The sequence below is a fragment of the Vanessa atalanta genome, chromosome 20 (genome assembly GCF_905147765.1).
Source record: "Vanessa atalanta chromosome 20, ilVanAtal1.2, whole genome shotgun sequence".
Taxonomy (NCBI): domain Eukaryota; kingdom Metazoa; phylum Arthropoda; class Insecta; order Lepidoptera; family Nymphalidae; genus Vanessa; species Vanessa atalanta.
The window spans coordinates 9175641-9199406 of NC_061890.1; the positions used below are offsets into that span (position 1 = coordinate 9175641).

Here is a 23766-nt window from a genome sequence, read left to right on the forward strand (position 1 = left end):
TTATTCGTTTTTTATAAGCAGGATACCCTACGATTAAGGTAGGGAATTCGGGTAAAAGGAGGGGTATAGATGTGAAGATGGAGGTATAATTGAGGGTAGTGCATCGCCACATCAAGCTGAGGTGAGGACGATAAAACCGCTACAAACGGACGGAATGCGGATTGACAGTGTTGTAAAACGAAAGGAGCTTTCACACGGGAGGGTATAGACTGAGATGGCTTTATTATTAACTACATGAAATAAATTTATATTCCTATTCTAAGTACAGAATATCTAAATTAATTTAAATACCAATACTACAATAATAAGCAAAACACACCAGTTTATTAAGTTACACGTATAACGAAAAAATAAATGCCGTTAATAAAAAACGCTCGTTTTTCATCGTCCCGTGTGAACAGCCAGTAACAAATAAAGCAAAGAAACCTTCGCATTGATAGGAGATATAAAAATCACTAAGTGAACCTAGCTATATAGCGCGATATTGCTCACACGACTCGTAAAACCACCCTTGGCCTGATTTTGTGGAAAATATTTATTTAGGTACATTCATTCATTTTAAATAATACTTGTAAGAGAACACTGTTTCTATATGCGCTTTTGTTTATTTATATAATAAATTAATTTATAAATAAGCATACTATCATATGCAGGTGTCTTGTTAAACATTTATTTATCTTGTTTTGTCATGTTTAATTTCACATTTGAGAGATAGAGACAAAGATAGCATACATCGTATATAGTTTATTGCAACCACAAGAGGACAAAAGTCAAATAAACAACATTTGATATCAACTTAGCTTAATCTATGATATCCATTATGGATATGCGAAAAAAAAATGTCATTTTAAACGGCGAAGAAGCTGTTATCGAAAAAATAAAAATAAAAAAACACGTTGATTTTTCTGTAAATTTCGCAATATAAAAACTATGCCCCGGGTGAGGATCGAACTCACGACCTTAAGATTATGAGACTTACGCGCTGCCTACTGCGCTACCGAGGCGATGAAAACTATCGCTGAAAAACTGTATTTATCACAGCTTGAGTTGAAAATGATTTTTCTCAGCCTATATAAAGTCCTAGACGCCTAACTGTTCGTCGCAAATTGATACAGAATAAATCACACAAAGTAACCCCCCCCCCATTATCGAAGAAGTGGAAATATCCAAAAATCCTCTCTTATTGAGCGTCTAAGAATCGGAACTATTGTTTCTCAGATCTCATAAATTGTAGTATTTCACTTATATGTTACTATATTTTCGCCACGTTATGTTTATAGCTATACTAAACATATCGGCACGCCCCGACTTCGCGTGGGTTCGCTTTTATATTGTAGTTTTATTGCCTTCCTATTAGGAAACTCACGTAAACATATAAACGCTTTTAAAATTCAATTTTTCTGCGCAATTTTCTTAATTATCATTTCCGTTAGAACCTTGCACAATTAATAAACATAGATTTATTTCCAGGAAAAACTTACTAACTAATTAAAAGTTCGAGATTGATAGTAACCAAATAAAAGGCATATAGTATGGATTGAATGTTTTAATAGTTTTATATCCATTTTTATTTTCAATTTGATTTCTATTGACTGCACCAAGCACCTTAAAACAAGAAACTTGGTTGACAAAACTATAAGGCGAAATTAGTACTGAACTATTATATACATTTATAAAACTATACCTACATACATATTTGCCTATTTATAACTACGAGTATATATCGTGTCTCTGAATAGTAAATAAATAAAAAAAATGAACAAAGTCAATTTTCATTCATGACCTTTATCTATAAGCAGGGAAGTATTTGTAGGGTGACCCTGTTATTAGCTCAATAAAACGTAACGTCCCAAGAATGACCACACTTTACTACCAGGAAATAGGGACGGTAAAATTTTTATGTCCTGAGGCGATTTTGATAATACACTCAGTCTTAAATGAAACGGAAAATTATTTTCATGAATAATTCAATAGGAATTTAGTAAGATTTCCATATTTTTTTTTCCATATTTTATCGTTTTATTATTTAATAACGTATTTGAGTAAATTATGGATTGCAGTGGATTTTTTAAAGCACAGTTATAATCAGTATGTATTGATTGTAAAGGTCAGTTGAAAGGTCAGTTTTATTAATGGATCAAGTAACGAGAAGTCTGATTAAAAATTTATAAAATAGGTTGTTATATGTATAAACTAAGTTACGTGATTTTTCACTGTAATTTCCCCGAGTCACTTGCCCATAGAGATGCTAAGAGCCTAGATGGCTCAGTGATTACACAATCGATCTTTGCCAAAGATGGCAGTCTTCGGACACCAGCAAGCACCTATTAGTTTTCACGTCCATTATTTGTTTGTTCATAATTCATCTCGAGATTGGCATTAGAGTTTACTGTGGTGAAAAATCAGTGTCGTCCAAATCGCTAGACAGCTTTTATACCGGTTAGCTATTGAGATTTATTTTTATATATAAAAGTGAACCATTTATACCTAATAAATGATTCACTTGACAATAAGTGGTCACATAGACATTGGCGTCGTGACAAATATTAACCTTTCCATGCAACACAAATGTGCCATCAACCAACCTTGGGAACTAAGATGCCATGATCCAGTATACCTGTAGTTACGATATCAGATAGATCACTCACCCTTCAAACCGGTACACAACAATGTTGACAATTTTCAGCAATTGGTTTGAAGGTTGAATATGTGATAAAAAGTTTTCTTTGTATCTCATCATAGTTATCTTTGTATTTATTACTCACAATTAAATTCGCATATTGTCAACAAAAATAAATAAAATATTATTTCACGCTCTTATCATAAATATATCATAAATGTATTATATTCAATAAGATGCATTATTTTTAAACAATAAGTGCTAGGATTCAGCCCAGTTCTTATTGTTAGAATCTATATTCCGAGCTGGCTGCAGCTTTAAGTTTTATGAAGCTCGTAAAATTATGATTTAAAAGTACTTTTTTATGCATCGTTTTATTTATTTGACTTTAAAACCGAAAAGGCCAAGAGGATATTTCGCGTGAATCTTAACTCAAGGCAACTTGCCTTCAATATATCAAACACAACTGATCATTCATGTGATTAATTTGTGTTTTGTCTAATTGCTGTGCTGGGCAGATGCTTTCTCTTTAAATGAGAGAAGGCATCTGCAAAGTACGTAATTTATCGATGTATAATTTTACTAAGGACTGCCTTGAGTGATTTGTTTAAAAATGTTGTGTAATTTTAAGGAAAGCGTCGTGAGGAAGCCTTCACGTGCAGTTTCAAAACCTGCGACGTGTATCCAAGTTTTCCTTCTCCCTTTTTCTCAAAAATAACAAGAGCCTTTAGCCCAGCAGTGGGAAATTTACAGATATTACTTTATATATGTTAGAAATAATCTTTCATTTAGAAATAAGGAATTTATGTCACTTTCGTTGTTCCCCATATTAGTTATTGCGTACTACCTGTCTGTGTTCACGTAACTTATTAAGGGTAGTGTGATGGTTCATTAGCCCTTAGCTATTGCATATCCCGTGGATTTGCTCGTAAAAATCCTCGGATCCGGAGATAAAGCATATCATATAACAGTCGTATTCTTACTGTGGCGAATGACTTGTACGTGATTCTGCGATGTCTAATGTAGACCTTATAAACATATAGACATGGCATTGTGATTTTTAATTTTTTGAAATCTTATTTTTTAGATAGTGCCGGTTATGTAAATGTAAATTTTCTCTACTACTCTCTAGTAGCACTACAAAATATCTAAAACAAACGAACAATCTTTATTTTCCTGGTGTGTATGACAGCTACGCTTGAGACTCGCCAAACATCATAATACTTTACTAGTGTGCGTGTACTGGTCAACTGTTGGCCACTTTTTTTCGACTACGATAATCAAAGTGCAGGTCAGCAATTATAGTGTAGATCAAAATATACATTATTTACAAATCGTATATCTCAATAGAGATAAAAATATACGAATAATTTAAGAAGATGTATATTTGTTACATCAAAATTTATAATATTTTATTAACTATAATACAAATAATTGCAAGTCAATGAGATTTTAATCAAATGTTTTGTTTGTACAGCATTAAGATCGAAAAGTTTCACCATTTAAAAAACTAACATGCTTATTACCGAAGCCATTAAGCATATTATTACTTTTTAATATTTCCTTTCAAATATGTTATTTATCAAGGAATCTAACTGACGCGCTTATGACGACAGAAGGTATATTTTTCTGATAAATGGCGAGGATTTTTAATAAATGACTTTAGAGAAATTTTTAATAATAGTAATACTATAAACAGTTCCCGCTCATTTTGCTGTCAAGTATTAAAAAGTTAAGAAATATAATTCTTTATCAATTGCCACGTCTAAAAATCACTAAGTCTATTTACCACCGTTTACGCGTGGTAGGTAAATACAAATGTAAGTATGACGAATGTACCTTACTGTTTGAAGGATCATACCCAGTCGGTAGTACGTGATGGGACTCACATATTATTATATGATTTTTTTTTTATTATTTATTTAGAGGTAAATTTATGGATGCGTATGGAATTATATTTAGTTTTTCTGATGTACGTTTGGTACTGATCTGTATAAAATATCCTGATGCCGGCCAACATTCAGAGACTGCGCTTAGTGGTTATTGAATTAAGTCGTTCCTTGTTTTGGTATTTTTAATTTAATGAGAAATTTTTCATATTAATTTTTTTTTTTACATTACATTAGCAGCCCGTAAATGTCCCACTGCTGGGATAAAGGCCTCCTCCCCCTTTGTGGAGAAGGTTTGGAGCATATTCCACCACGCTGCTCCAATGCGGGTTGGCGGAATACACATGTGGCTGAATTTCGTTGAAATTAGACACATGCAGGTTTCCTCACGATGTTTTCCTTCACCGCCGAGCACGAGATGAATTATAAACACAAATTAAGCACATTAAATTTCAGTGGTGCCGGTTAAGATGCACGCGTTCTAACCACTGGGCCATCTCGGCTCTTTATGATTTTTTAAGGATTCGTTATATATAATTATTAATTAGTAGATAGATCAAAACTAAACTTTACTGATTCAATAAACTAATATGCTTATAAAAGAAAATATTTGCATCATGAACATAAATACATTTATGAAACCAAAACGTTTGATTACATTTGTGTTACACGTATAAAATAACAAGATTGCATTGCTTACCAAAAAACAAGATTACCATATCACAGAAATCCCATTGAATCCGCACAAGGCGACGTATCTATCTGGCAACATCAATAACATCGTTTAAGGGCACTCCGGACCCCACACCATTACGACACAAAAAGACACATTCGATACACATCAAGCATCAAGAATCAAACATTAGCTCCTGTTTCCCCGAATATTTGAAAACATACGGAATGACATTGCGTGTTTTATCGTTGCGTTTCTTTTCGCTGTGTTATTTTATTTATGAATGTATTTGGCTTTGTTATGTAAAAAAAGTTACCTACATAATATGTTGCATTAAAAAAAAAAATTTTAATATCAATTGACATAGTAAATGACCATCATTTGGAAAAAAATATTGCCATTCATTGAAATAATTTAGAGTTAATATAACTAAACACTCATCATGTTTCAGAGAGAAATATGATTATATTTGTCCACATGTATATTATTTAAGTTTGATTCTTTAGTATGTAACCTTTTTGACAGCTCAGACACTCAAAGCAAATTATATCGAAAATATGAAAAAAAACAAAACAAGATAAGATAACGTCAATCAAAATAAAAATAACAATTTATATCGTTAAATTCGATCGTATGTTTTTAAAAACATTGTACTAGGATTAAATATAGCCCAGTGAAAAATCAGTCATATTCCAAACGTCATAGATATCAAAATAACTCACAAATGTTTCACTTTAAGACGTTATCGTTGTGGCGTTATCGGAAAGAAATTGTAAAATAAAATCAAACGTAATACGTGGTATTTCTCTCAATTTGCTCAGATCGGCCTCGGGCATTCCCCAAACATATGTAAATTGAAATTTTCTTTTACAAGATATTTGCCCTTAAGTGAGATTTGATTGGTCTCGTGTTACATATTGTTATCATTCAATCAACTTGAAGAATGTTTACTTTTTATGGAATTGTCTTGTTCAACATGATCTTTTCTAACTTTTAATTTATACTTGGAATTGCTTTCATACACAGGTTGCCATTTCTGACGTTCTTAAGTCAATATTTGATGACGTAATTTATCTGATATTGAAACATTTTTTTTTAATTTTTCGTAAATCGATATTTTACTATTCTAAGACTGTTTCGATATTTAAATGCATAACCTTTATTCAACATAGAAGTAAGTAGCAAATTGATAATGTCTTAAATCTACCAGCTGTTCAGACTTCAGACCTGAGAAGAACCGCTAAAAGAAAACCAGCTAAAGAGTTTAGTTAGAATGTATAAATTGAACAACAGGTATGTTCAAAAACAATTAAATTTAAGTATAAATTAAAAAAAAAGTTAATTATACTTGAACAAGCCGTGTTAGTAAAATCCCCATTTGTTAGTTTTATAGTAATATTGTATTTTTAACTTATTATTATTATTAATGACATCAACATCGTCGTCTATAGTGAATAAGACAATTCAGATTAAAGCAAAGCGTTAGATAGGTCGCTTATTGAGAAAGGCTACATCGAACTACTGCAGGAATGCCCTTTTCAAATTACATACTAGCGATCCGCCGCGGTTTCGCATGGGTACAATTTATAGATAAGTAAAATTTTGTCATATAAATGTTATAACTTATACCATATAGTAATAAAAAATAATGCAGCTTTTTATAATCTAACGGTATTTACAATTCTACGGAGATATACTATGTGTATATATTCTATTGCCATGTGAAAAGTGTGTGCCAGGAGAGAATATTACCTTTGAGAATAAATTGACGGATTTTTAAATTGTATAGCAAAATCTTGCTCAGATTTCATTCACAGGCGTTAAGAATATAAAAATTAACTCCAGTGCCTCGTTAATCGATAACTTGTGTAACGATATAAGATTCAAATCAGAACCTTCAAAACGTTTTGCGTCGATAACCACTTACTACAATTGCGTTATGAAACCATACTAAATAAAAAATTATATATGCTGAAAACATATATACGAGTACATATATAAACATTGTAATATACGAAACATATGACTTTAAGGATCAGTGAACCAGTGTACAAGCATATGGACGTCATCTCAGTTCCAAAGGTAGGTGGCACATTGGTTATATTAGAAATGGTAAAAATTTCATAGCGCACTAATGTCTATGGGCAGATTACCACTTACCATCATGTTCCCATTTGCCAGTCCGCCTACCGATACTGTACAATTGAAATATAATTTTGTACGCATCTTACTAAGATTGAACGGTTAGTAATTTTACCAACGGTTCAGAACGTAGATCCTGCCGAGAAGAACCGCTTAGAAACTCAGAAGCTTATGTTCTCCACCAATTAAATTAGGTATTTTAAACATAGTCAATATATTTCCTGTATAGTTAGTAGTGATTTTTTTATGATATATGTAGGTGGATGACCAAAGCACCTGATGGTAAGCGGTCACCACCGTCCATAGACAATGGCGCTGTATTATCCATTCCTTACATCACCAATGAGCCACCAACCTTGGGAACTAAGATGTTATGTCCCTTGTACATGTAGTCACACTGGCTTAGTCGCCCTTCGAACCAAAACACAATAATACTGAGTACTGCTGTTTGACGGTAGAATATCTGACGAGTGGGTGGTATTTGCACAGCTGGGCTCGCACGAAGCTCTAATTGAAAAGTCTAACATTTAATTAAAATTTTATATTTTTATTGACCTCCACCTGTGGCCTTTGTTTGAGACAAAGTCTGATATTAAAATGTGACATTAACAACACATATTCAAATTGTAATTGTTACGAAATCACAAAGTAATAATTCAACCGCATTTGTAAATAATAAATTCAAATTCAAATTCCGAATTTTATACCGTTTAAAACTTCCATCCCGTAAATGCTTCAGTTTCCGCTGCGGAAGTAGCCGGAGTTCGAAATTCAAATTCGAAAAATACGCTTCTTTCCGTTTCCGGCGTTTGATTCCTCCCGTGATACGACGTTTCCTCTGCAGCGTTTGAATATGACATCGTATTGCTGTAACTGTATTAGATACCAGAATAATACGTATCTAAAAAAAAATATCTGTTCACTGTAACTCTGTATCACTCACAAAGACGCCCGCCATGTTAAATTATTGACGTGCATTAACACGCAACAACAATTAATATAATTTAATTCGTGTTTTTTGCCTTTTTTCTTACATAAGACATCACACTCTAGTCATATAAGCATGAGCCTCACTCTTACTAATGCACGCCGATAACTTAGCGGGGAAGGTCCTTTGTAAGTGAATAGATCTGTAGTATAACACATAATTTAAAAATACAGAATTTAGGGAAATAAGTTTGCGTACTTATCTATTAGGTTTTTTTTCGTTTTTATTTATATTTAAAAAGGAAAGTATTGTAAACTTTTTTTTTAATCTTGATATTTTTAAATGTAGTATTATTAAAAAAATCTTACACACATTACTTTTAAGTTGAGGTTCGTCATATTTATACTTACCCATAATATATCTACAATACATTAAAATTATCAGTTGAAACTATTCAGCTGGTTCAAATACACTATCCTTAACAAGAATATCCAACGATAGAAGAATGTATGCTGTGAACTGCTACGCCTTTTACAACGAAACATTGCTTTGGAAAATTGGAAAATTATATCTGTCATAAATCTACGTTCGTAGCATTCATTGCAGGGAAGATTGTAGCTAGGAAAATATATTATTTGAAGAGATAGTATAGCCTAACTGACTTCTAGAATTAATATAAATTCTATTGCTTACTATAATTATAGTATCAAGTTTTTATTCAAATTAAGAACTAGCACTAACATTTTTACCGTTACAAACGAATAAAAAATACAATATATACGCTTCAGTGTTCCTGTAAGGATCAATTTTGTGTAACTAACTTGCAGTGATACGCTATTATGATACGTGTATAATTCGAATGAGACACGTTTCATTTCCTGATATTTCATGATAGTGTAATAAGGCAGTATGACACGTATATATAACTACAAAAGATGTCATTTTTAGATCAGTAGTTCTAGATAAAATCTCCGACATACAAACATACGTGTCGAATCGAGAACCTCTTTTTTTAGATACAGATATATTAATTTCTATTGATGTACTGAAAGGCGAATGCAACTAAGGGTTGTTAGGGTTTACAATGATAACGAAGATGACCATCTCAATGCATATTAAATGATGATACTTCAAGTTTTTTTTATTGCATTACTTGGTGCTTTGTGCTGGGTACAACCCACTCATCAGATATTTTACCGCTAAACAACAGTACTTAGTATTTTTGTGTTCCGGTTTGAAGGGTGAGTGAGCCAGTGTAACTACAGGCACAAGGGACATAACATCTTAGTTCCCAAGGTTGGTGGCGTAGTTCTTGCGCGGGAAAAGGTTATAATATATAACGATCACTCATCTCGAAGTCTTTGAAGTATCGGTTCAATTGACTTGAAATTAAGTATACGAATATTAAGTTTAAAGGAAAAACTGGTAACTGTGTGAATTTGACATGTTCGAAATCGGGACGGACAGAATACCTACGTAATGTTTATTAGTCAAATAATTAGTATTATTAAATACTATCCCACTAAATAGTTATTATAATTTATTTATTTTATTATTATTCTAAATTACATTTAAAAATCACAACTCAAAAAATACGATCGACCTGAGTAAATAAATGAATTTCAATTAGTGTCACTTATTAAAATCATTTCATACATTTTAAAATAATTGTGGAATTTTACTGACGAACATACATAACACTAAGTTTTTTGAATAGTTGAGTAAAAATATACAGTTCCCTTTGAAGACGGAATCAAGAAACAACACGTAGATACGACTGTGTACGTCGGATCGTAGTCAAATTGAGGCAATTTGCAGAGCGATTGAGTTGCTAGTTTTTACTTGATACATATCTATTAGGGTTCAATATATCAGGGGTTCGAAAACGGGATGTGTGTTTTCCTTACACGTCGTAAGAATTGTATATAGCATAGCATAGCATAGCATAACATAGCATAAACAGCCTGTAAATTTCCCACTGCTGGGCTAAGGCCACCTCTCCCTTTGAGAAGAAGGTATGCACGCTGCTCCAATGCGGATTGGTGGAATACACATATGGCAGAATTTCGTTGAAATTAGACACATGCAGGTTTCCTCACGATGTTTTCCTTCACCGCCGAGCACGAGATGAATTATAAATACAAATTAAGCACATGAAAATTCAGTGGTGCCTGCCTGGGTTTGAACCCGAAATCATCGGTTAAGATGCACACGTTCTAACCACTGAGCCATCTCGGCTAATTGTATGTTTTAATTTATTCACTGAATCGAAATTCGTCAGTGTTTAGATGCGTGTCCGAAAATTACGCGTTCGAAGCATCATTGGTTTTGGATTTCGAGACTTTGTACGGTATTTGTCGAATTCGGTAATTATTTATAGTTACGATTATAATATATATTATTTTTCTATTTCGTTCAATAACATATAATAGCAGTCTGGAAATACGCTTGGCTTTTTTGAGATTTTAGAAATGCGTGTTGGTGAAGACAAATCATGTGAATTAATATAATTCTTCACATGTAGGTTTCCTCACGTTTTCTTTCACCACCAGGTGTGATATGAATTATAAACAAAAATAAAACACGTAAAAACTCAGTACAAGGCGATCGCGAATTAAATTAAAAAAAAAAAAAAAAACATTCTATTTTCAAAACTTACCAATTACAATACAATACATAAAATTCGTAATCTCGATTTTCTTCTAAAGAAATGTTCACTTAACATAATATTACTCTCTGTATCGAAATTTAAAACCCTATTGGTCGTAAAATAAAAATTCACAAACCATAAGCACGGGGTTGTTACGGGAAAAAAATGCCTATATCTCGAATATTCTACGAAATTGCTATACCAATAACGCGGGGGAGACTTAGATGTAAATTTTAATACATGCAACATTTAATAATAACATTCGAAGCATACTTTGAGGGACCGCGAGGCTGATTGATTCTTGAGGGTGTCGATAATGGCTGGCAACATTATTTTGAAATATTTTTTTATTGATGTCTGTAATTCAAATTTTATCTTTGTGTGAGTGTTTAAATATACAAAGGTAGGTAGGAAATATTAAATCAACTAAGGGCTTATTCGACCTGTATGAATGGCACATAAATAAATATACTACGAACACGATAACAGACTAAAAAAGCAAACCCACTGACTTTCGTTGGCTTTGATATATTGTCATCTATATTATCATTATAAATTGTCTGTTGCTCTTTCAGGGTCAAACCACTGAAAGAAATTTAATAAAATGTATGAAGCAAGCTTGAACTCCAACATAACTTTTAACTTAAACATGACGTGTGATGTCATTGAACGTAAACTATGAATGTTTTATGTTATATATGGGTGTATGTGTGCGTGTTAAACGTATGGTAGTATGGGTAAAGTTTTATTTTTTGTTATTTCTGCACCTGAAGAAATTAACAAAAAAAATCTTTACATATTTAACATAGAGAAGTGATCTTTACATATTTAACATTTCACTATGTGAAATTTTGTCGCGTATTAATATATATATAATAGAGTATTCTATTTTCGAAATACATCATATGATAACATCATTATTATATCTATTAAAAGTCTATCCGTAAACGCTTGCCGTGTCAGCGGCCATGTTGCAGTGACGTCACAAACTTCATTACACAATGGCGGTTGTCCCGCGACTAATTGTCCATTAATAAGATAACGCTAATACGCGCTATTGGTTATGCGAATCGAATTTGCTGTAATTGATGACTGCAATTATTTCCATGTTAGTGTCAAGATCGCATTTGCTTCGCGACCAGTTGCATCGTTTGATAATATTGTTATGGAATCAAATATCGCCAATGGACTACAAAACGCTGAGGAGCAGTTTTGGCTAAAAAATCGCTTGTTATTATATCATTATCATTCGCCTTTTTTGGCATATTGTAACGTTCCATTATTAGTGCTCTGTTTTTGGAACATTACGATTTTTTTAAAATAAGTCATTTTATTTGTATATATCAAATGGTTAGGCGGACTTGACTTGATCCACCTGATGATTCCTTTTCCGAACCGGTGGTAATGTTTCTATCAATATGTAATTGTAATGCTTCTATATTGAATAAAGGAATATAAGTTTAAGTTTGATTCGTGAGGTCCATCACAAAATGAGATGTGATGTCCCTAGCGTCTGTAATTATACTGGCTTCAGTCTTCAAACTGGAACACAAGAATACTTAGTATTTCTGTTTTGTGGTAGAATATCTGATGAGTGGGTTGTATCTACCTAGACGCACATGGCTGTCCGCATACCATTATTAAAAAATAATAATAGCCAAACCATTAGTATTAATATAAAAATAGGTATTAAATTGAATTATAATCATATATTCCGATATACTCTCACGAAACTGTACAGTAGGTGTTAGAAAGGGATAGCATTATAAATCAACTACAATTTTAAAGAGCTATTAATGTACCATCTACAAGTTATGTATTGTATGTTAGATTCTCAAGTTGCCGAGGTATGTTCACAGTCAATCGAAGCCGTCAAAGACATCGTGACAAATTTCACACTCGTGTGCTGACATTGTTTTATTGTTGGCGTAATTCCCCCTAAACGTGTATGTGGCGAATTAAAAGGGATAGCGATTACCTATATTTGTATCATAACTTAAACCTTCACTTATAAACTCGACCTAAATCAAAAATTAAATTGTTCTTTTTTTCACAAATCCATAATGAACTTAATATGTTATTAAAAAGAGCTTTAAGATCAAAAGGCTAATGATATCGCGTCAATTGTGTTTATTTAGCTTTATTACTCATGTGCTTGGAATAGGTTGTATATTTTTATAACCCGGAATATGTCTTTATACACATAACACATTGACTTTAGTTAGAGAGAGTTAATACATACAAAAAATATATTTTGTTGTGGTATGTTGTTATTTAATGTTATTGTAGTAATTGAGTTTTTAAAGCTCAAGTCGGCCTTAATCAATAAATAAATAAAGTTAATAGTTCAATAATTCGCCTCAGCTTATCACTTGTGCTAAAATAAATCGCCCTTAAAGTATCGAATCGAAAACTCCTTTTATCAAAGTGTACTTTAAGTGTGATCGGAAATGTATACGACTGTAAAAAAAATGGATGTGGCATCTATGTATATTATGACATTTCTCGATTTCTATCTATTAGAGTATTCGACTACCGACAGTCGATAATCATGAAATAAGTTAAACAAAGGTGTACTGATTGGCGTATCGATAGCATCAATAAAATACCATTATAATACAGGCCTATTTGGGTAAAGTATTATTTTGATTTTGGTTTTAAAAAATTGTATTTAATAATTTACAATATATATAACCTTATTATTGGTTTAATGTCATTAATCCTGTATTAATGACATTAAACCAACATTAAGTCAATTGATATTGGAAAAACATTCATTATTACATATAATAAATATTTGAATATGTAAAAAATCGTATCAATTTTTCGTACAGCTGCGGACTCTCGCAGAGCAAGTCTTCAACATGATATATCATTGTTGAGACTTTGATCCAGATATATATTCGGAAAGAATTATGTCTATCGGTTTCCGGCTTACTTGTTTCTTGCATTGCTGTCGTATATCATTTGCGGTGCTTTTCTTTTTCATATCCACTCGAGCTCCGAGTCATTTGTCATGTATTCGATTTTTTTAAGTATATAATATAAATTTCAAAGACTCTCTTATGTAGTCGGCAATTTATAAATTATAGTAGAATTTCAAGGTCAAATTAAAAATGATACGTTTAGGCTTGTATACACTTTGAACGATATGATAGAAAAATTAATTATTTCATTATCGTTTTATAAAAATATGGCTACTCACATAAACGAGAATTTATAGTTTTGGGAGTGGGATGCAATTATACTCATTATACTTAAAACATATAAAATATATTTTAAGGTTACTTAGTTTAAGCTTAACAAGAGACACTTAGATTACCGTCGAAAAGTCGTAATTTTTTCATTAATTTCCTTCAAGTACGTATAATAAGGCTTTGGTCATATATTTTTTTGAATGCCAGCAGCATCTCATCTCGTGAGATCTTATATATTTTTATATTTGAGTATTATCTGTCAAACGAGTGCGTGTCACAAGGAAAACCAGGCGCGCACGCTCAATCGTTAACCGTCTAAATTTAACATAACAGAACATCACAAGACCGATACTTTTAAAATTCAAAACATTTCACGCTCAATGTAATCCGTCACGCAACGATGCCTTAAGAGCTCGGGTCAAAAATTTTAATAAAAAAATATATATTTGTCATTTTGTTGCTTTCCCCATTAACATAACCAAACAAACCGTGACAGATATCCGGATATTTCTGAATATTCACACAAAGCTAACGTCAAAGTCCAAACATTTATTACGGGGATAAGACTGCCTCCCGTTTTTAATATCAACGTTATAATAAATAGGTTAACATTCGCTTTATGAAGGGAAAACGTATTAACGAACGAAAAATGTATCAGGGGTAACTATTACGACGGCGTTCGATAAATTTATTGGTTCGACGAGAATTGATATTTTTAAATAATATGAATGCAGTTTTTTATGCGATGATATGTTGTAATTTTAATATTAACTTAAAATTGTTAATATAAAATGCAAATATATTATTTTCGAAATGTATTTGTGCTATTTGTACTGTCCTTGAATTCTATGCCTATAATGAAATGAATTGATGTACTTAATGTAAAAAAAAATACTATTATAAATAATAGAAATTAATAATGAACACTATAAAACTATTAAGACCAGGCATATTTATATTTAAATTTTAAATGACGAGCGATACAAATACCGTTCGTTATTATATCGCACAATTCTGAAATTTTCACCCAAATGTTGTGTAAACACCCCAAAGCGAAACGCGACAAAATAAAATATCTATTACTATTAAGGATAATGACAGGCCGTCTTAAACATGACTTAATATCGGTAGGGAAAAAAATTAGTGCCATCAGCGAGATGGGTGTATACATTTTTTTTCGTAGCTAATGTAAAGGTATTTGCGATACCGTGAAAAAATTTCGTTCAATCTCATTAAAATAATGGTTGGTGATATAACTGTTCTCGAATGGTTTGATAATATCGTACCATTATTGAAATTATGATAGCTTTCTATTAAAATGATAGTTATTTGTTGAAAATCACGTGGTTGTAGAGCAAGAGGTGTACCACTTTGTCTTCAATTATTCCGTAAATCACTTAACAACAACGGTGTTATTTACCACCGAGTGCCCCATAGCGTATAGGCCTTTTAAAAAAAACACTATCTTAAAATATCACCATCTGATGGTAAGAACCTCTCATAGACTTTACCGCTGTAAGAAATATTAGCCATTTTTTACATTACCACTGCTACCAACAAAATGCTAGATGACGGGTGACGGGTGTTCCTTTTTCCGAACCGGTGGTAGTGTTTAATTTGACCATCAATAATAAAGTGTAATGCTTCTATATTGAATAAAGGAATTTGAGTTTGAGTTTGAGTTTGATGGTTCAGTGGATACGCGTGTCCTTACCGAAGATCATGAGTTCCAATTCAGGTCACCTACTATTGAGTTTAAATGGTTTACTTTACATTTATAGCTTATGTCGAGCTCGCCAAAGGAAAACGTCATTAGGAAACTTGCATGTGTGGGATAAATTTCTGCTACATGTAGCTCAAAATCGCTCGCAGTGAAATTGGGCTAGTGAAAACTAATCGTCGAAAAACAAAAAACATTTTTTATCTACAAATCCTTCGGGAGAAATACAAGTTTTAGTCTAGATTTAAATATATAGTTCGTTTTCTTGATCGTACAGACAAAGTTGGAATATTCTTTGTATCAAAAGCCAGGGGGTGGTTAACGACACTAGTTCCAAAGAGCCGTTTATCATCACATATCTCCACACTACACAACGTCTCAATAGTGTACAGACTGCAGAAGCATGTTTTTTTTTATTTTATTTTTTTATATAATAATCTTCTGTCGAAGTTGTTTTTTTTTAATATATTTAATTATCGATTTAAAACTTAACATCTATTCAATTGTTTTTTAATTCGTTGAAATTTTAAATTTTGTAATAATAAAGAAAACATACATAAATTTATAATATATTTGCTATATCATCTTCTGCACAAAATCAAGTAATTTTTTTTAAATTAATTATAAATAAGGATAATTAATTAACAGTCATACTTATTTTGCTGACAGTACACTTGAGACTATGGGTGGTTACAAGAAAAACTTACATCATTATCGAGAGTCAGTGTGTCCGCGTCTTAATCGACGAAATAACATTTCTGTACACAGCTAACTATTATCCCCTACCAGTGGAACTCGAACACCATTTCATAAACTATCTACTTTAAAATTACGCTTCTGAATGAAATTAAACCTCGTACTGGGACTGCGTTCAGTGGTTAGGTTTTAGCTAGGCTTCATATCCCAAACAAAGATGGTTCAAATCCCAGTTTGTTATAGGACTTTTCTGTCAAACATTTTTACTATCAGCCCAGTATTAGAAAGTTCGTGGTATTACAAATTCGACCCTCGAAAAGCTATAATATTCTGCTATATATATTGAAATAAAGCAATGTTATGTGACGAACTTTACAATTCTGTAAGTATAAGTAATAATTGATATTTAAAAAAAAATAAAATAAATAAATATAAAGAGTAAGCATACATCATTAGGCAGCTTATTTTTATTTGGGGCTTCCTCCCATGTATGGTACGCTAGGCTACGCTACGCTACGCACTACGGCTACGGCTACGGCTACAAATCTCTACGCATTTATCAAACTTCACTTCATATAATTTTAAAGTGAAACGATATTAATGCAAAATAAAAACACTGTTGTCACGAATAACATGCGTTTTTCGTTATGCGTTTTTTTTTTTAATAGTTTTAATAAAAGAGACCGATGGTAGTAGTTCTAGAAGTTTAGTGAATTATTTATAGACTAAAGTTGCGCATTGTTTTCCGTTACGCGGGATAACATTTTATTAAATACGACATTTACTGTTCGGATGGGAAAGTTTTGAAGTATAGGGACTTCTAATAGAGGATTTATTTGTTGTTCGTTCACCAGATGTTAATAATGTTTAAAGTATCGATCGATATATCATTGGGAATTGATGACGTAAATTGATGTCGTTTGTTTGTGTTAGTGTAATGTACTTACTGTATACACACGTAAATAATTTTCCTCGTCATATATATACATTCGAGGGAGATGAGATGAGATGAGATTTACAGTCGAGATGGAAATTATAGTGATTCAAACCCAGGCAAGCACCGCTTTACTATAATGCCTCATTTTTGTCTATAATTCATCTCGTACTCGGTAGTGAAGGAAAACATCGTGAGGAAACCTGCACGTGTCGGGTGGAAATTAACTACAGGGAAAACCAACCTACACTAAAGTAACGTAATAGAATAATCACGAAATATTCACCTCTAAGAAAGATAGCTTTATCTCACCAGTTTTTTTTTCTATCAAAATGTCGTTTACAATATTGCTCTGAGTTTATATATTCTATCAAGAAAAACGATAAGAATTCTATAAGATTTTTACTATCAAAACATCTGTGTTCATATACAATATATATATCAAGACAAAGGCTAAGAAACTCAGTAGTAACACTTTTTAAAATAAAAATTAAACATATCTATCAATGTTATCAACGAATTCTCACTATATATTATTAAAATATTAAAACTTATCAATTATCAAATTTAAAAATATCTACGGAATTTTATGAAAGATAAACGAAATCCATGCTTTAAGAAGGTCTTCGGGGAGTCGACGGCTTTCTGTTATAAGTTTATCTTAACATCTTCTGTTCGTATAATTATTATCTGAGTTTCTGTAATTAACAACACAACGAATTATATGTTCTTTATATATGTAACTAATATTCTAACAATTTTTCCAAAGATGTTGCTTATTTTATCAATTAAATTAAAAAACACAGACTTTAACAAATAAAGCACTTCCCCATCTTTGCTAATGTCATTTTAAATTATTAATATATTAAACACTATCATATAAATAGTATTATTTCTGGTAAAGGAAGATAAGACAAGAATAATGTGTGGCTTTTTGGTGGTACAGGAAGGAAGGAGGAAGTTCTTGAGAATGGACGTGGATGGATATAGAGTAAAGGGATGACCAAAGAATCGATGGATGGACTGTGTGAAAGACTGTTACTTGTGAGATGACGTCTGACAGAGAAGTATGGAAGACGGAGACATGCTGCGCCGAACCCAAATAAAATTGGGATAAGGGCAGGAGGATTATGATGATAACTTTTTACCAATGAAAAAAACAATAAGTACTGGTTCATTAGTTTCAAAGATTACCCCAACGTACAAACAAAATATATTATTTTTTTATAATAGTATTCGTATGTAAGTATATAAAATATAAACCTTATGCATTAATTCAAAATCATCCCTCTGTAAAAGATGACTAAAATTGTGATATTATAAAAATGAAAGAGTACACATTGTAACACAAATATCCCTCAAAATCAACCCTCAATAACACGTTGCGAACTAAATGAATCAATTTCACCCCGATTAACCCCTGCACAGGTGCGTCCTGTCAATTTTAATAATCGACCCCTCCCCGTTTCCGGCGAACGGGTTGAAATTATATTTTTAGACGCTTTAGTCATTATTTTGACGTGATTGAATGATATTTGACTTTTAGCTTTTCTTATTTACATATTATTATGCATTTAGTTGTAAATAGTACGTCACCATTATGGTCAGACATTTATTTATTTTTCAATCATTGTGAATCTTACAATGAGACTCACAATGATGTTTTGTTAAGTACCAAAATCCATATCGTAGCAGGTCATTGACCTTGGGTCGCTACTTACTCAGGTTTTATAAAACCATAGCTATTACCACTAATATATATAAAATAATTTATAAAATTAATATGACATATAATAAAAGGGTTTACTAATAGATTCGTTTGCAATTTTGATTATTTGGAAACTATGACGCCCTGTTAGTTATAAAATTAGATTCTAATTTAATATATTCTAAAACATTTTCCTGTTTCATTGAGCTCTCTTTGTTATATTAGTTTGCGGGGTAATGGCCCACCTGATGGTAAATGGTAGATGGTAAGAAATAAAACCATCCTTACTTCGCCAAAATTCTACCATCCTAAGAAACTATGATGTTATGTCCCTGGTGCCTGTAATTACACTGACTCACTCATACTTCACACAGTACTGAGTATTGCTGTTTGGCGGTTGAATGTAACGCGAGTGCTACCTACCTACACAGGCTGGTACAAATCCTCGTCACCAATATACGATATATATATATATATATATATATAATTTACTTTATATCTTATAAGAGTCGTGGATCCCTCGCCGTTGTTATATGTTTTTATATGTAAGCTTATATTATATATCTTAGTTACTAATTGATATTGATTTATCGTGTTCGTTATATAAAAAACTGCTCTTACCTATTTACCCCATATGAAGTGGGGCGTCATGTGGGATTCACAGCCTAGAACACCAGAATACCCAATGCAAGAACAGCGAAAGCCAAGTTATAAAATAAATAATATAACGTAATTATTGCAAAAAGTTTTTGTTAAACGAGCTTACCATATACTACTACATCAATATGACTTCAATGTAAAGTACATATGGAATTACTATTTAAAGGACTATGAAATGTCAGCCGAAATAAATTTCTAACTATCAAAACATCGATCCTAAATAAATATATAAATTATACAATTAAAACGGAATTAGTGTACTTACGTTATAATTCGGTTCTGTAAACAATGAGAAAATAAATATTTATTAAAGGCCCCAAAATGTCTCTATCAGGTAAAAACATAGATGTTAAAATCACTTGACCCGCGCCGGAAGGCGGCACTATGAGCGCAGGTGGAAGTTCGCTTATAATTAATTCATTTAGACGAAAAATACAGCCTACCTATTGATTTGGACAAATAATTGCTTTTTTTTTTAATTTAGATAATGTTCTAAAATCAAAAAAAACAAAGAAATGAGTTTTTTTTTAATTTAAATTAATTAACTCACAATGTCATTTTATTTTGAATAAAGAACTTGAATTGTTTGTATGTTTTATTTAATTACTAACAATTTTGTACTTTGTACCAGAATCTACCCAGTGAGAGGCAAGCTACCCAACTACTGGTACGATCCATTAATTAGAAATTTGAACTAAACATAAATAGTTCGTCTAGCTATAATAGACTAAAAGTGTAAATTGCCAGTATAATTGCAAAGGATATTACATCTTAGACCTCATGGGTGCAATGTAGGTGGTAGCAATGACATTGTTAAATTTATAGGGGTAGATGGAATCACAATCAAGTCCAAAAACCCGTCTAACTTCTGAGCAACATTAACAGCCTATAAATTTCCCACTGCTGGGCTAAGGCCTCGTCTCCTTTTGAGGAGAAGGTTTGGAGCATATTTCACCACGCTGCTCCAACGCGGTTTGGTGGATACACATGTGGCAGAATTTCGTTGAAATTAGACACATGCAGATTTCTTCAAGATGTTTCCTTCACCGCTGAGCACGAGATGAATTATAGACACAAATTAAGCACATGAAAATTCAGTGGTGCTGGCTGGGTTTGGACCCGCAATCATCGGTAAAGATGCACGCGTTCTAACCACTGGGCCACATCGGCTCACTAACTAACTTCTAAGCAAAAATAATTAAATAAAGTCTATAACTGTATAAGTCTAAAATTTTGTAAATATACCGTATCCGAAATTTCATATTTCGAACTTATCATAGTTTGGTCAAATACCGTTAAAATATGTAGCCCACGAGGCGTCCGTTGTCATACAATACATTATTCACACACCGGTGTTTGCTTGGTTCACAAAGGGCATTTTAAATAAGAAACTATGTTAAAAGCTGAGCGAACATACATACGGTTATAAGGTTGGATTTCGTTGAAAATATTTAATGGGTTGTGTTGAGTACAATCGTCGAAAATATAAATGGTGTTCCATCTGGATGTATAACGCGCTGAATAGGAATTTTATATGTATATACATAGTTCACTGAAAATATTTTATATATTATGTAAACGTTTATGTTTTTTAGCTTTAGCTTTCGAATATACAATAAGTTGGTAACTTATTATATTTATAAAGAAGTATCTTGTAAATGTCATCGCTGGGCTTAGAGCTACTCTCCCTCTTGATGTTTGAGGTTTGGATTTGATTCCACCACGCTAGTGAAATTGATGAATACATGCCGCAGTTTTTCATATATGACTTTCCTTACCGAGTACGAGATGAATTATTAAAATTAAGCACACGAAAGTTCAATAATGCTTACCTCAGTTTTGTATCTGCGGCTTGCAATGATTCACCACTGGGTCATTGCGGCTACACATTACTTACTTACTTTTGAATTATGATTTTGTTTTCCTAAATATAATACTGTAATTAAACCTGTGTCTCGACACCACGACCAATTACTATAACGAATATAATTAAATTCGTCATGAGGTAAATTCAACGAAATTTCAAACAAAGTTACAACCACGAAACATTTTATTAACGGCAATCAAATCGAATGGTTATTGGTAACGGAATCGGTGGCGTTTCGCTGCTGCGACAGACTATAATAAATACGACAAGACGGTCGAGAAAAAAATATTGCTTATTTAATGAAATAATATACTTTAGTAAAGTAGTGCCATGTCGTAAGATTACAACCGGCAAGAAACTGATTTGCTATTTATTAAACTACATATATTTTTTTATAATATTAGTTTTTGATATAAACGCTTTAAAAGGTACATATTTGTTAACCACTATCACTACATAGTATAAAACAAATTCACTTCCCGATTTCTTTATTTCCCTGTGTATGCTTAGATCTTTAAAACTACGCAACGAATTTCGATGCGTTTTTTTTTTTAATTATATAGAATGATTTTATAGGCGAAGGTTTATATGTTTACGTATATGTAGTAGAGACACACTGATCATTTTATGTGTTTCTAATGTGACATCGTAAATAAACATAATTTTTGCGCTTAAATTGCAAACGCTGGCTGAACAGACAAGATAGATCAAAATAATCTAATACAGTATTGTGCACCTTAAATGGGTCTGCAAACAAGTCCACGATGGTAAATGTCTGTCTCTTAGGGATAACTCACGATAACCATTTTTTATCGTTTACTTTTTACGAGAAATAATGGCTTATTTACGAAGCGATTTTAAGCAATACAGCATCAATCCTTATCCAATTAAGTACCTTAAATAAATTGTGCATTTAATATAGATCATGTTCTGGTATAAGTTTTATCTATATTGGCTTAGTATTTTTTAATTAGGCGTTTCAAAAAAAGAACGTTTTCTTATTGGAATGAAGTTCCTTATCGCGCGTTGTGACAAGGAACTAGACGGAAAAATTTCTCACGAAAAGTTGTAACGACACTTTTTGCTATAGTAAGCTATTGTAAGCTGTGCGGCGTGCGCATGTTTCTCTGTCTGTCTCTCTCTCTCTTATAGAAAGCAAGCCAGATATTTTCATTTCTATTTCGCATTGAACAGTGCGGTATCACGACGATTATTTTTGTTGAGTGTATACAGGTTTTTTGTACATAATAAATAATAAAAAGTAATTATTATTATAATTAAAAAAAAAAAAATATTACAATTCCCTTACTAATTAATCGAAAGGAACTTCGTTCCATCCGGGTGTCCCTTGATACCTCTCAACTTTCTTTTTATTTATTAATATAGATAGATTAAATAGTTACATAAACATAAAATTATATATTTAAGAACTATCCGTCGCGCTGACGTAGCGTGATAGAAGTAAATACAGTTGCGTGCATGAAATTGACCCAACTTCGGCCATTAGGTGTAACTAGATTGATAATTGCTTCATCGGAAGGGTTAACCGATAATAGTCGATGATTAGTGAGCACGGCTGGTTATTAACCCTTTTTCTGTCTTCCATTCAATTTAAGTTAACTTTTGTGGACTTGTACGTATTTAACACGGTTATTAACTAATTATTTGTACTTACGTATTTTAAACAATGATATTGCTTTGCATGATATATATATATATACAGGGTTATTGGTACGCGACTCCTAAGTCAATGCTTAATGTGGTAGGCATGAATCTACAAAAAATAACTCTCCTTTCAGGGACCTCTTCGTGAATAATTTGCGCAGGAGTATAATGGTAAATGGTGGTGATGGAATCCTGCATTATGCATTGTAGACCACGCTGTGTGTGCTGTGCTCTGTTACAGAGAGTCTTGCGGCGAAGGTATTTATCGAAATGGTTCAAATGGTTCATCGATAAATTCTTATTCTCTCAGTAATTAACAACATGGACTGGGAGTCTTTCGACATTATTTTGTCGTCTCTGAACACCACTAGTTTCCCGGATTCGCTTATTATAAATTGATACTTCGGGTAGCGGAAG

General features: G+C 32.3%; 1 non-coding gene across 1 annotated transcript; it reads right to left on the reverse strand.

Moving 5' to 3' along the window:
• Positions 1 to 931: 931 nt before the first annotated feature.
• Positions 932 to 1004, reverse strand: Trnam-cau. Its single transcript has one exon. It is a non-coding gene; the product is annotated as a tRNA-Met (tRNA).
• Positions 1005 to 23766: the final 22762 nt, after the last annotated feature.